Raw genomic sequence first — 12,959 nt, 5'->3', positions numbered from 1 at the left:
ATAAATTCATGTTGCTGCTCAGCAGCATCAAAATCCAGAACAGTCTGTAACAGAAAATATTGAAGAGTGTTACCAGAGCTGCCAACTTTTCAAAAAACCTTGGAGTGAGATTCTGTCGGGGGTGACCAAAAGTTTGTCCCGCACGCGTCACGATACCAAAATTATTGTTTCGATCCGGATACTAAGTCAAGAGTAAAAAGATTTCGATACTTTTAAAAAAAACTATTTTAGTGTATTTGGTGATTTAATCATCAGTAACCTAATATTGAATATTGTGTGATCATTCACACCAGTGGCCATAAGATTCTGCTCGACCCTCCACACACACACAGAAAATGATGGTCATGTGTCTATATCATATTTTGGAATTCTTATAACTGTACATTTTGTTGATAATGTTTAGTATTTTACAATCTGCATAATTATTAGTAGCTAAAAAAAAATTGTCATTTGTATACTGATTTAAAGACTATTACACTTACTCATAGGCCTATTATATTTTTAAAAGGTGTGTAGGCCTACTGTAGGTCTAATTGAGAGTGCATTAGTGGTGTGTGTAATTGAGTGCCTGTCGCTTTAAGAAATACGTGAGGTGGCTTTCTATCTGACGGTTTTACGCGAGTGAAATAAAAGATGCATGACATATGTGGATGCAATTAATTTTGCTTTCTGTGTCATTAGATAAAATACATGTTCAAAACACTAACAAGTTGAAGAAAATCTTTCAGGGATCATATAAGAAATGAGTGTCTTGCAATGTTCCTTTATGATTTTAGTGAGCACTATGATTTAGCTCTCTCCATAAATCCACACGTTCCAGCAAACAAAACAGTGCGATGTCTAAAGTCAACATGTAGGCTAGGGAATCAAGTTCATCCACACAAACTGATTTCTTTCAAGATGTTAAGTTTAAGAGTGAATTCTTAATTAATGATAGGCCTATGATTGGTGACATTGTCAACATACCTAGTTCTCCGACCAGATTGAGATTTTCTCCCGCGGGTCTCTCCTTCTGTCGCAAACTTGGATGTCTATGCAACGAATAGGGTTAGCCTACTGTACAGTGGCGCTTCTGGGGAGTTTTATAAGGAACGAACTAGTCTCAGCCCAAAATCAGATTTTGTTTTGCGTGAGAAAATGGATGTGTGGCGTGAGTGCGTGTGTGAACAAGCAAAATCGTGTGTCACACGCCGAAAGCGTGAGAGTTGGCAGCTCTGTGTTACTGAAAACACATACTGTAACTGCAATGTATTTTCACACAAGTAGGGGCAGGGTTGGGTCAGTATAGACAAAAACTACAAGGTGCCAGAATATAGTAAACCTTCATTCCCACATCAATATAGTATGTAAAGTGACACACCTGCACATATTCATGGCGCACATCCTTGACTCTGTCGCTGTTTCTTTGAAATGGCACCCTGTAGAGCTGTTTCATTCGGAAATTGTGAGTCTGCAGGATGCGACTGAGTGTGCAAATGCTGTCCCTTTGGATGTTGCGGAATACAGCATCATCGGCAATAATGCGCTGTTGCAATTCTCGGAGCCGAATTGCATTGTGTTCTCTCACCATTTCGACAATGGCAAGCTCTTGCTGCTGAGAAAACAGCCTTTGCCGTCCACCTTGACCAGGTCGTCTAACAATTCTGTATAAAACGCCACCAAAAGATGTCATTGATTGGGTTCTTTTTCACATACTGTACTTTCATACTGTACACAGTACTGTAACATCAAAATGGTATTCCTTTACATACTTCACAGCACTATCCGTGTTTGTACAGTACAGTTAGTACAGTAATACTGTAATACATGTGATACAGAATAGGTACAGTCTGGAGTAGAAACTTGAAGATATACCTATTCTCCCGTCTGAATGTCCTAATTATTGAAGCTACTGTGTAGCGACTGAGGTTAGGGTGGACTTTTTGCCCAGCCTCCCTCATGGACAAGCCATGAGTTACGACATGGTCCACCAGAGTAGCAGTGTGTTGCAGAATTGCAAACAAAGTGCAAAGTTGACAATGTGTTTAAGCTATGGTTTCACAGTGTTTACAAGTATGCAACAAGTACTTTAAGTATTGATGCTTTGGTCTAAGCATTTGATTTTAGTGTGTAAGCAATAGGCAAAAACTGTAAGAGAACAGGACAAGCTGATACTGTACTGCACTGTGAAGTCACAGACTCTGATAGGAAGTATGCAATACTGTACTGAATGTCTGAATGTACACTTACTTGGACATACTGATATCTCACTCTCAGCTCCTTCACTCTCTCATAGCTGTGCTCAAAGAGTACCCTGTACACTTGTTTCATGCGCTCCCTGCGTTTTAGGACATGGTGGAAAGGCTGACAGAGTTGAGTCTGATGCTGTTATTTTGAATGACTATATCAACTATCCTAGCTATGCCCTCTTGCTGCTGAGAGAACATTGGGGCCCTTCCACCACCACCTGGCAGTCTTGCAACTCTACAGAAGTGAATATACAGTCACAGAAAAGCAAACAGGACAGTGATTGTCCCAGTGTTCTGAAACATCTGCAACAACAATGTACTTACAGTACATCACTGTACTGTATGATAATGAATATTTACACTATACCTGTTCTCTAGTCTGAATCTTCGGATTATTGATGCCACAGAGAAACGGCTGATGTTGGGTTGAACTCTATATCCTGCTTCTCTCATTAACATTATGTGTACCAAATCATGGTCAATTACTGTTGCCCAAATTTCATAATTTGGCTTCCTGTGCAGATCCACATCAACATTCCTCAAAATATAATGAAAATCTCCTTTGCATGGTCCAATCTAAACACAGGAAGGTTAGTGTATGACCGGTCAAATATGTATTGACAATATGTGAACACTGTATTCACCAGTTGCTGACTCAATCCAGTACAAGCTGCTTGTGAGGTGTACAGTCGATTAGAGAAATTGATTGAACTACCCCTGTAATCATTCAGCAAGTCTGCAATCAAAGATTTGTCTCTGATTAATTGGTTCATCTTCAATCCGTTCACAATTTGGTGTGGGTTCTGTACATGCGCCTGGTGATCAAGAGCAACCAGTCTGACTATGCACAACAGAGATGGCATGGCTCTACATGGCTGGTTCTGCTTCAAAATATGCAGAGATTTCCTAAAAGTGTTTTTTCCAACAGCAAGCAGCTCTTCTGCCTCTTCATCTACCTTGAAATACTGTTCAGTGTTGTAGAGGATGGCGTGTGATGGCTGACCATGCCTTCCACCCTTGCCCACCTGTTGCAAAATTGCCTCTAGGTCCCAGTAGGACCGTACATTATGGCCCCATCCCAATGTCAGCCTTAAAGACTAAGGACTCACAGACTAAAGGCTGGCTTACATTGCACGAATTTGGTCTGTTTTAACAGTCGGCGACTACATTTCCAAAAGTCCGTCGGAGTGATGTCACACATCAACAATGCTGCAGGAGCGCGAAAAAATGACTTTGATATGAGTAGGCTATCATGTGAGTTCCTGTTGATGATGACGTGTAGCCTGGTGCACGATGGAAATAATTTGAAGGAATCTTGTAGCAGTCTTGTAAACAGTGACCCACAGTCTTTGCAAAATCCTAATCTGAGACTGGCCTGTGACTAGAAACTGGATGAATTGTCTTTAGATGTGAGAGGGTCTGAGACTAGTATTTCAAAAATCTTTTCCAAATCTTTGCAAAGTCTGTCAATGTAAGGTAGGCTTTCATTGATTTCAGGTGCTAAAGGCCACATGGGCTCAGATAGGTATTTTGGGATTCGGACAGCACTCCACGAGATCACACCTTGGCTTTGTTTACTAACACAGACGTTGCTAACATTTCCACCTTGCACGCGTGTGTCGTGCATGATGTTGTTTACCTATTCATTTCCGGATCTTTCAATAGATCTCTGAAGTTCGCCTACAAAAAGGATCCAAAGCTGCCTATGGCAAGTTGCATTGTAAGTTAGCTCTGGGGTAGCAAAGATCAAAGTGTGCCGTCTTCACCTACCGAAGATCACAGTAGGCCCCTATCCACCAGACGGCAGTGGACAAAACTGCGTAGCGAAAAACGTCTGCATTTCCAATGTCATCATCCCCGCGAGAGTTTAACAGGTGCGATAATTGAAAATCCCCATGTTATTTTCCCATAGTAAAAATGTCAAGATACCAGATCTCCTTATTTGGGCAAAGATGGTAGCTTTTTTGTAGGCGAACTTCAGAGGTCTATGATCTCTGCGGTAAACGTCACAACACTCTTTGAACTGTGGGTGATTCCCTCAGGTTACGTCTGCATCGATGCAGACTCGAGGAAAGGGCTCGGTAAGTGTGTACTCAAACAATTTTGTTGTTTGAGTACACACGACATTGTGACAGCCCTAAGCCCTTAAGAATTTCGCGAGAATGCGCACCAAAGTCCGTGAGTCCGGACATTGGGATTGGGCCAATGACATGAAAAACATTAGGGAAATTCAAATTGTTGTTAAGCAGCTAGGACTCAGGGGCCTGTACTACGAAGCGGGGTTACTGGCTTAGCAGGGTAACTTCGAGAGTAAGTTGATCACGTGTGGCGTAACTTCCTGGTTAACCCGTAGGCCTACTACGAAAGGTGGATAGGTTTCAACCGAGGTATGCTGCCATGGCAATTTACGCTGCATCTCAAACCTGCTCCGAGCAGGTTGTGATCTTAGTTAACCCGAAGTTTGCGGTTAACCACACCCTCTATAAGTACCGCCCCTCCACTTCCAATTCCTCGACACAATGCCAGCGTATCTGGATGATCCGATAGATATTGGAGCGCAACTTGTGCGGGGCTCTCTTCGCAGGGCGAGGGTTTTTAGAGACTGCCAATCTGCTGGCATATCCGGACGATATTCTCTATGAAAGATATAGATTTGCAACCGAGGGAATTCGTTACCTTTGTCAGCTGATCGAGGCGGACGTCTCTAATGTCACCCGCCGCAGCAATGCCCTTACGACAGAGCAGATAATGTGCCTGTCCTTACGATATTTTGCCAGTGGACAGTTTATGTATTCCATCGGTGATGCTGAACATCTGAGCATACTTGTTCTATCTAAACTATTGGATGCATTTGTCGTTTTCCCTGGCCATTTAACCACTTTACAAATTAAGGAAGGTTTTTATGCAGTCGCAGGGAATTGCCAACATCAAAATTGGTTTATTCTAGGCTACTTCCATAAAGGCAATTGTAAGACTTATGACTAACAATTCCCCCTAAGTCTCCCAAGAGTTATAGGAGCCATTGATTGCACCCACATTCCAATCAGTGCACCCCTGGGAGAGCATGAGGGCGATTATGTTAATCGCAAATCTTATCACAGCATCAACGTGCAGGTATTAGATGTATTTTAATGTGATTGTATAGGCCAGCAAGTCCTACCTCAACTTCACCTTCTCTTCACCTATTGGATCCACATAGGGTGTTGGTTTGCATTTTTCGAAAATCATATTTATACATGTACTTCACATTCCTTCTAAATTATGTTGTTCATCCTTTTTTGTCCTCCACATGGGGTGGTTCTGCTGATCATTTTCAGGCAAAACAGTTTGCTTCAACTTGTCATGTTCCTAACTTTTGCCCAAACATTACCAAAGTGATCAAAAAGCTTTGAATTCTTAGATGACATGTGATCACCAGTACATGGGGACAAGCCTGGACGCGAGGTGGCCAGGCTCAGTCCACGACTCCCGCATTTTCAGGGAGTCCACACTCTCTGCCAAATTTGAAGAAGGTAAAGCAATCAGCATCCTTGAATCGTTTTTTGGACATAAACTTACATGTAACATTTTGCTCTCCATTTCATCTAAGGGCGTTTTGATGGCCTGCTGCTGGGGGATCGTGGGCACCTATGCCTAACATCTCCTGACACCGTATGCGTAGCCAGAAACAAGGTCCCAAAGGCGTTTCACTTCTGCCCATAGTGTTACAAGGGCAATAATTGAAATGACGTTTGGAATCTTGAAGGCACGGTTTGCCTGCCTCAAAGGCCTTCGTGTGAAGCCTGAGAGGGCCTGCCAGGTGGTAGCTGCGTGTGTGGTGCTACACAACATAGCCACCATCAGAAAAGAGAGCGTGCCACACCACATGGATTTACCCCCAGATGTTGTAGACCCAATCACCCTTGACCATCCCACAGGGCGTGCAGTGAGAGAGGCCATCACTCACCAATTTTTCACTCACTAAAAATAAAAACGCAACCAATAAACACATTCAAGGTGAGTTATTAAGGTTCTGTCTTTCCTGAAAATTACAGAAAAAAATGTTTAATGATTACACACTGATGAAGTGGTACGTCTGGTAGATGGTAGATCTACTAGTACCTTTTTGTCATGCTCTAGCTTTTCAATTTCTAGCTTAAGCTTCTTAATTATGAAGCTGTTTCTTTTTACAGTCACGCTGGAGCATTCTTTTATAAAGGCTGCGCACATCATCTGTTCCAGCCTACAGACCCCCCTCCAAGAAATAAATTACAAAAGGACATTCACTATGCATATAGGTTAAACATTGGAGCATGAGGGACCAAAGACAAAGCAAATGTACCCTTTGATTCAGTGATGGTCGAGAGGAGGATGCCTCAGGAGGGGACAGAGGCTGTTGCAACTCTTCCTGCAGAAGAACACAAGCAGAGACGGTTCATAACCCATCATTGATACAAGTCACTTAATTCACAGACCTAACACTGGAAAGTAATAGGCCATCCGATCCTCCTAGAGTAATGATTGTAGGCTACACTATAGCAGTGATGAAAATGTTTCAACCTGGATGTGAGTGTCTGTGTCGGCAGTCAGTGGCCCAATCCCAATGTCCGGACTCACGAACTCACAGACTTTGGTGCGCGTTCTCGCGAAATTCGTAAGGGTTTAGGGCTGTCCCAATGTCGAATTACAACGGGCGGGAGGGTTTGAGTACAGACTTACCGAGCCCTTTCCGTGAGTCTGCATCGGTGCAGACTTAACCTAAGGGAATTACCCACAGTTCAAAGTGTTGTGACGTTTACTGCGGAGATCATAGAAAAATCCGGAAATGAAGGTAAACAACAGCACGCACGACACACGTGCATGGTGCAAATGTTAGCAACGTCTTTGTTAGTAAACATCGCCAAGGTACATGTGATCTCGTGAAGTGCTGTCCCAATCCCAAATACCTATCTGAGCCTATGTGGCCTCACACACTCACTCACTTAGCACCTGAGATCAATTAAGTCTGTGAGTCTTTAGTTCTTAGTCTTTAGGGCTGACATTGGGATTGGGCCAGTGTGTCCTCAGTGAGTCTCATCGTCCTCCTGAAAAAGAAACTAAAATAAAGCAAATTTGTGAGACTGCACCTACTTAATTCACAGTTAATCCAATTTGATTCTTTTTTACAATGACCTGGGCCTGAGGATCACTGGATGTGCTGGGCTGTGATGGCTGGAGGGTCTCCACATTATCCCCCTTAACTGTACACAGAACACCACATGACACTGAGCACCACCAAAAAGAACCATTAACATAAAACCTGAATAGTCATATTACCCTGCACATAAATGCTGCACATTTCCACAGCACCAGGATCCGACCGAATGCCTCCCTCAACCCCCTCCATAATCGGCCTTCCTCTATTGTTGGCCAAGGCCAACTCCTCTGCCACAGTGAAACTGTCAGGAGCCTTTCCTCCCCCAGTGCTCTTCATGCACACTTTTTTCTTGTTGGCTGTAAAACAGAGGCCAAGTGGAGGCTATAAGCATACAACATAATCCTAATTAATAAATATTAACGCAAGCTATATAATCCTATCATTTTGAATTATGTTTTTGTATTTCATTTTTCACCTGCTGCCAGGTGCGTTTGCCACTGCTGTTGCATCTGAAATGTTCACAGGATTATGCTTACACTAAATCAGTCAATGCAGGGGCTATATACTTAAACATTCAATTATCCTTAAAATCACTCCGGCACCCCGCACTGCCCGAAAAGGTGCAGGTAGATAGCAGGAATGTGTAATTATAAAAAAAATATATAAAGACTCTACCGCACACTGACTTTTACTCATTTTATTGAGAGCGAATGACTCGTTTCGCACAAGGCGTCCTCAGGTTCGCTCAGGTCATTCAATTGTCCTTATTAATCTATATTATATGCACTTCAGAATTGTGTTGTAGGCCTATCTGTAGGCCTTGTTATGAACTCAAAATATGCTAGGCTATTTAATTATTTCTACTTAATAGTTTCAGATATTCCGCACACTAATCCTCCGTAACACATGTGTAAATAAGTCTTTACTTACGCATTTACCCGATCCGCGATTCGTTGCCAACAGTCTTGCCTCGCTTTGTTGGCTGCCGCGGTGTTGGATTTCTTAAGTAGAGTCCCTTTGAATAGACCTCTGAAGTTCGCCTACAAAAAGGATCCAAAGCTGCCATCTTTGCCCATATAGGAGATCCGGGAGTTAATTGAAGCTAACTGCCTATGGCAAGTTGCATGGTAAGTTAGCTCTGGGGTAGCAAAGATCATAGTGTGCCGTCTTCACCTACCGAAGATCACAGTATCCACTAGACGGCAGTGGCCAAAACTGTGTAGTGAAAAACGTCTGCATTTCCAATGTCATCATCCCCGCGAGAGTTTAACAGGTGCGATAATTGAAAATCCCCATGTTATTTTCCCATAGAAAAAATCTCAAGATACCGGATCTCCTTATTTGGGCAAAGATTTTTTGTAGGCGAACTTCAGAGGTCTATTCTTCATAACTATTCATAATTAGAGTGCATTCCTCGTCAGTGAAGTCATTTTGAAAGTGGTGAATTGCGCTGCAACCCGCCCCTTTTAAGTGAACGCGCACAAACTCCAATTAGGTTAACCCCGGTTCAGCAAATCAACTTCTTAATCAGCGTCGTAGTACCGATTCACACCAATCAAGATAACCAGGTTTCGTCAACCCCGGTTTAGCAAAGTAACCCTGGGTTACATCTGGGTAGGTTGAGCTCCCTTCATAGTACAGGCCCCAGGGCTCATCGTGCACGCCGAGCTGCCCGGCAAACTCCCAACCTCCCTGCCCCCTTCACTTGGTCCTCCATTGGAAGGCTACAGCAGTGAGTCTGACCTCAGATATGTGGACCTCGCCTCCAGAGTACAAGAACGTGCAATGCTTGTTCACGAGCAGGAGGGAGGAGCAGATTGCAGTTTGATAGATGCATCAGAATCCAATCATCGTTAACAGTCCATTCAGTATGATTGGAACTTGTTTTTCCTGGATTGTTCGTTCTAGAGGCCACTAAAGCCTACCTTACATTGCCAGACTTTGCAAAGATTTGGAAAAGATTTTTGAAAAACTACAGTCTCAGACCCTCTCACATCTAAAGACAATTCATTGAGTTTTTAGTCACAGGCCAGTCTCAGATTAGGATTTTGCAAAGACTGTGGGTCACTATTTACAAGACTGCTGCTAGATTCCTTCAAATTATTTCTATCGTGCAATAGGCTACACGTCATCATTCACAGGAAATCACATGATAGCCTAGTCATATCAAAGTAATTTTTTCGCGTTTCTGCAGCATTGTTTGATGTGTGACATCACTAACAGATATAGAGTTTTTCTGTCACGTAGAACAGCCGACTAATAAATTATAAGAAATTAAATGACAAATAATCATAAAGGCTAACAGCTGTCGCCTATTTTGCCCCTTCCTGTTTCATGTTCGCGCAAGGTTACTATTGGTTTTTAATGTTCACGTCACTATTTGCATGAGCCACGACTGAAAAGACTTCCGATAATATCAAACATGTTTGATATTGTCGTAACGGCAAAACTAGAAAAAGACTGCCTCCGACGGACTTAAAACAGCTAAGATTGGCACCTTACACTAAACGATTTAGATGACGGGAGCGCGCTGCGATTTCAGTACAACTCCCAAGATTTCCGCCCGATTGTGGAAATTTAGTCGCCGACTGTTAAAACAGACCAAAATCGTGCAATGTAAGCCAGCCTTAAAACGTATAATTTTTGTGTCAATTTAATGAACTGTGATGGCATGTGGAACTATGCTGCAACTGAGACACAGCATTTGTATCGCGCATGCCTTAAACCTGGTTGTAAGGAAAGCTATGGATCAGACCCTGGTGTCTTGAAGAGATCAGAGGCAAGGCCAGGAAGATTGCGGCCTATTTCAGGACAAGCACCGTCTCCAGGGAACGGCTCCTCAGCATCCAGCAGCAGATGTGGGTGCCAAGACATAAACTAGTGCAGGAGGTGGAGACACGCTGCAACAGCACCTATGATATGATGGCCAGGCTGTACGAGCATAGGGAACCAGTTGGGGCTGCAGTGGTGCCCCAATGCACAGATTTGCCGGCTCTGACCTCATCGGAGTATCAATGCATTTCTGAATGCCTTGGAGCATTGTCTCCCCTAAAAGAGGCAACGGTGGAGCTATCATCAGAAAAAAACAGTGACTGGCTCAAAAATTGTTCCCTTGGTGAGAATGCTGAGGCATGCAACCGCCTCCAAACAGTGGGAGGTGAATGGTGACATGGCGAAGGAACTTTGCAACAACCTTACAGTACACGGCTCATGACTGAAACATTTAGTGAGACTGCAAGTCAACACTACCTGGCCACTCTACTGAATCCAAGACACAAGACCATGGGGTTTTGCAATTCGGGGAATGCTAAAAAAGCTGTTAAAAGGCTTACAGCAGAATGCGCTTATCTTTTAAAGGTATAGGGTAGAAGATCCTGGAAAACGATTTCATTAAAGGTACATTTTGAAAATACACAGGTCAAAAAGTCCCAACCCCTTTCTTCAGACTTCCCTCGAAGTCACGCCTCCAGAGTACAGGAATGTGTAATGCTTGTTCTCGAGCGGGAGGGATGAGCACATTGCAGTTTGATATATGCATCAGAATCCAATCATTTCTAACAGGCCGTTCAGTATGATTGGATAGTGTTTTTCCTGGATTGTTCGTTCTAGAGGCCACTAAAACGTATTTTTGTGTCAAAACTTTTAATTAATTGGTTGCAATGGGGGTGTAAAGAGTATTCAAGCAATATGTTAAAAAATGCTCCAGAGAGCATGCTCCAAACATCTCCTACCCCACCTTTAAGAGACAGCACCTCATCTGACCCAGCACAGGAGCCTGCTGAATCCTCAGGTAAGAATCTATGGTCAATATTGTCATGTTTATTATTTGTATTTTTGTAATGCATTGTTTTTTGTCACCATTCAGGAACTGGCCTATGGGCCTGGCCTATGCTGGACCAACATGTTTCGGAGACTAGGAAAGTGAAAAGTGCCACAGCAAATGCCACTGAAGAGGTGCAGTGGTACTAAAGCTGCCGAATACACCATGCTCTGAAGACCCACTCCAGTTTTGGGCACAGCACAAACATGTCTATCCTCATTTCTGCTGGCTCGGAATATTCTGTGCACACCTGCCTCCTCTGTGCCTTGTGAGTGGGTTTTCTCTAAAGCAGGTGAAGTGGTCAGCAAAAAGAAAAAAAAATTCTCAGCCCTGGCACAGTATGTTTACTGACATGGCGCGTCCGGACGGGACTAAATTCCCTGGTGATTATTACTTTACCTGATGTCACCCCATAAAACTAATCCTGTCCGAATAGGCCTTTAAAGAATCGATATTGCATCAAATCTTGATTAACTCATGATGTACACACCTAGGATCACGGCTAATGACAAACAGGTGTAAAAGGATGGCTAATAGACAACAACAAACCAATGAGGTGGTCGAGGAAAGTGAAGTCTTATCAAGTTAAGTATCACTCAAATACTCAACTCTTGTGATCTACTGCCCCTCCCTCTTTACACCTGTCTCTCATTGCTCTTGATTCTACGTAATGCTGTCTGTAGTTGCCATATCATGAGCACCGATGCCTGAGGTCTAACTGGGCTATTATATATTGTAAGACAGTGGTCACACCATGGTTGGCTGTACTGCATTTGGATACACCAGTCGTTCCAAGAAAGGAGTTTGGACGTATGGCTTCCCAAAGGAAACAAACTGAAGAAAGACATGGTTGGCAATGGTCAGGTAGACTGGTGACTTGTCATTAACATTTCAAAGGACAACACATTTCTAAATGTAGAGAACATTGACATTTAAATAGGCTATACTAAACTAGTTCTTATGAGGTAGAGTGTGGAAACTAAATTTACACGCATCCCTGCAGGCACACTTTGAAGATGACCATGCAGTTCACTCTAACGAAAAGGGGTGGATGAAGGTTGTGAGGGTGTCCCAACAATATTTTTTACATCGGCCCAAGCTTAAGAGGAGGAAAGCCCCTGCAATCAGAGTGCCTGAAGCAATGGTTAATCGAATGACCGATGACCACACCTATTGTAAAAAATCTAACTTAAGGCTGGCTTACATTGTACGATTTTGGTCTGTTTTAACAGTGGGCGACTAAATTTCCAAAAATCATGGGAGTTGTACTGGAATCGCGGCACGCTCCCGTCAACTAAAGGCTGGCTTACATTGCACGATTTTGGCCTGTTTAAACAGTCAGTGACTAAATTTCCAAAATCGGGCGGAAATCTTGGGAGTTGTACTAGAATCGCAGCGCGCTCCCGTCATCTAAATCGTTTAGTGTAAGGTGCCAATCTTAACAGTTTTAAGTCCGTCGGAGGCAGTCTTTTTCTAGTTTTGCCGTCACGACAATATCATATTATCGGAAGTCTTTTCAGTCGTGGCTCATGCAAATAGTGACGTGAACATTAAAAACCAATAGTAACCTCGCGCGAACACGAAACAGGAAGGGGGAAAATAAGCGACAGCTGTAGCCTATATGATTATTTGTTATTTCATTTCTTATAATTTATTAGTCGGCTGTTCTACGTGACAGAACAACTCTATATCTGTTAGTGATGTCACACATCAAACAATGCTGCAGAAACGCGAAAAAATTACTTTGATATGAGTAGGCTATCATGTGAGTTTCTGTTAATGATGACGTGTAGCC

At 43.0% G+C, this 12,959-nt stretch overlaps 1 pseudogene; it reads left to right on the top strand.

Annotated features, from left to right (window-relative positions):
- The first annotated feature begins 4,747 nt into the window (after window positions 1–4,747).
- Window positions 4,748–6,192, top strand: LOC134060509 (putative nuclease HARBI1; annotated as a pseudogene).
- The last annotated feature ends 6,767 nt before the right edge of the window (window positions 6,193–12,959 follow it).

The sequence above is a fragment of the Sardina pilchardus genome, chromosome 16 (genome assembly GCF_963854185.1).
Source record: "Sardina pilchardus chromosome 16, fSarPil1.1, whole genome shotgun sequence".
NCBI lineage: Eukaryota > Metazoa > Chordata > Actinopteri > Clupeiformes > Clupeidae > Sardina > Sardina pilchardus.
Note: the sequence above shows the minus strand (reverse complement) of the source record. Positions and strands in the feature narration are given on the sequence as shown.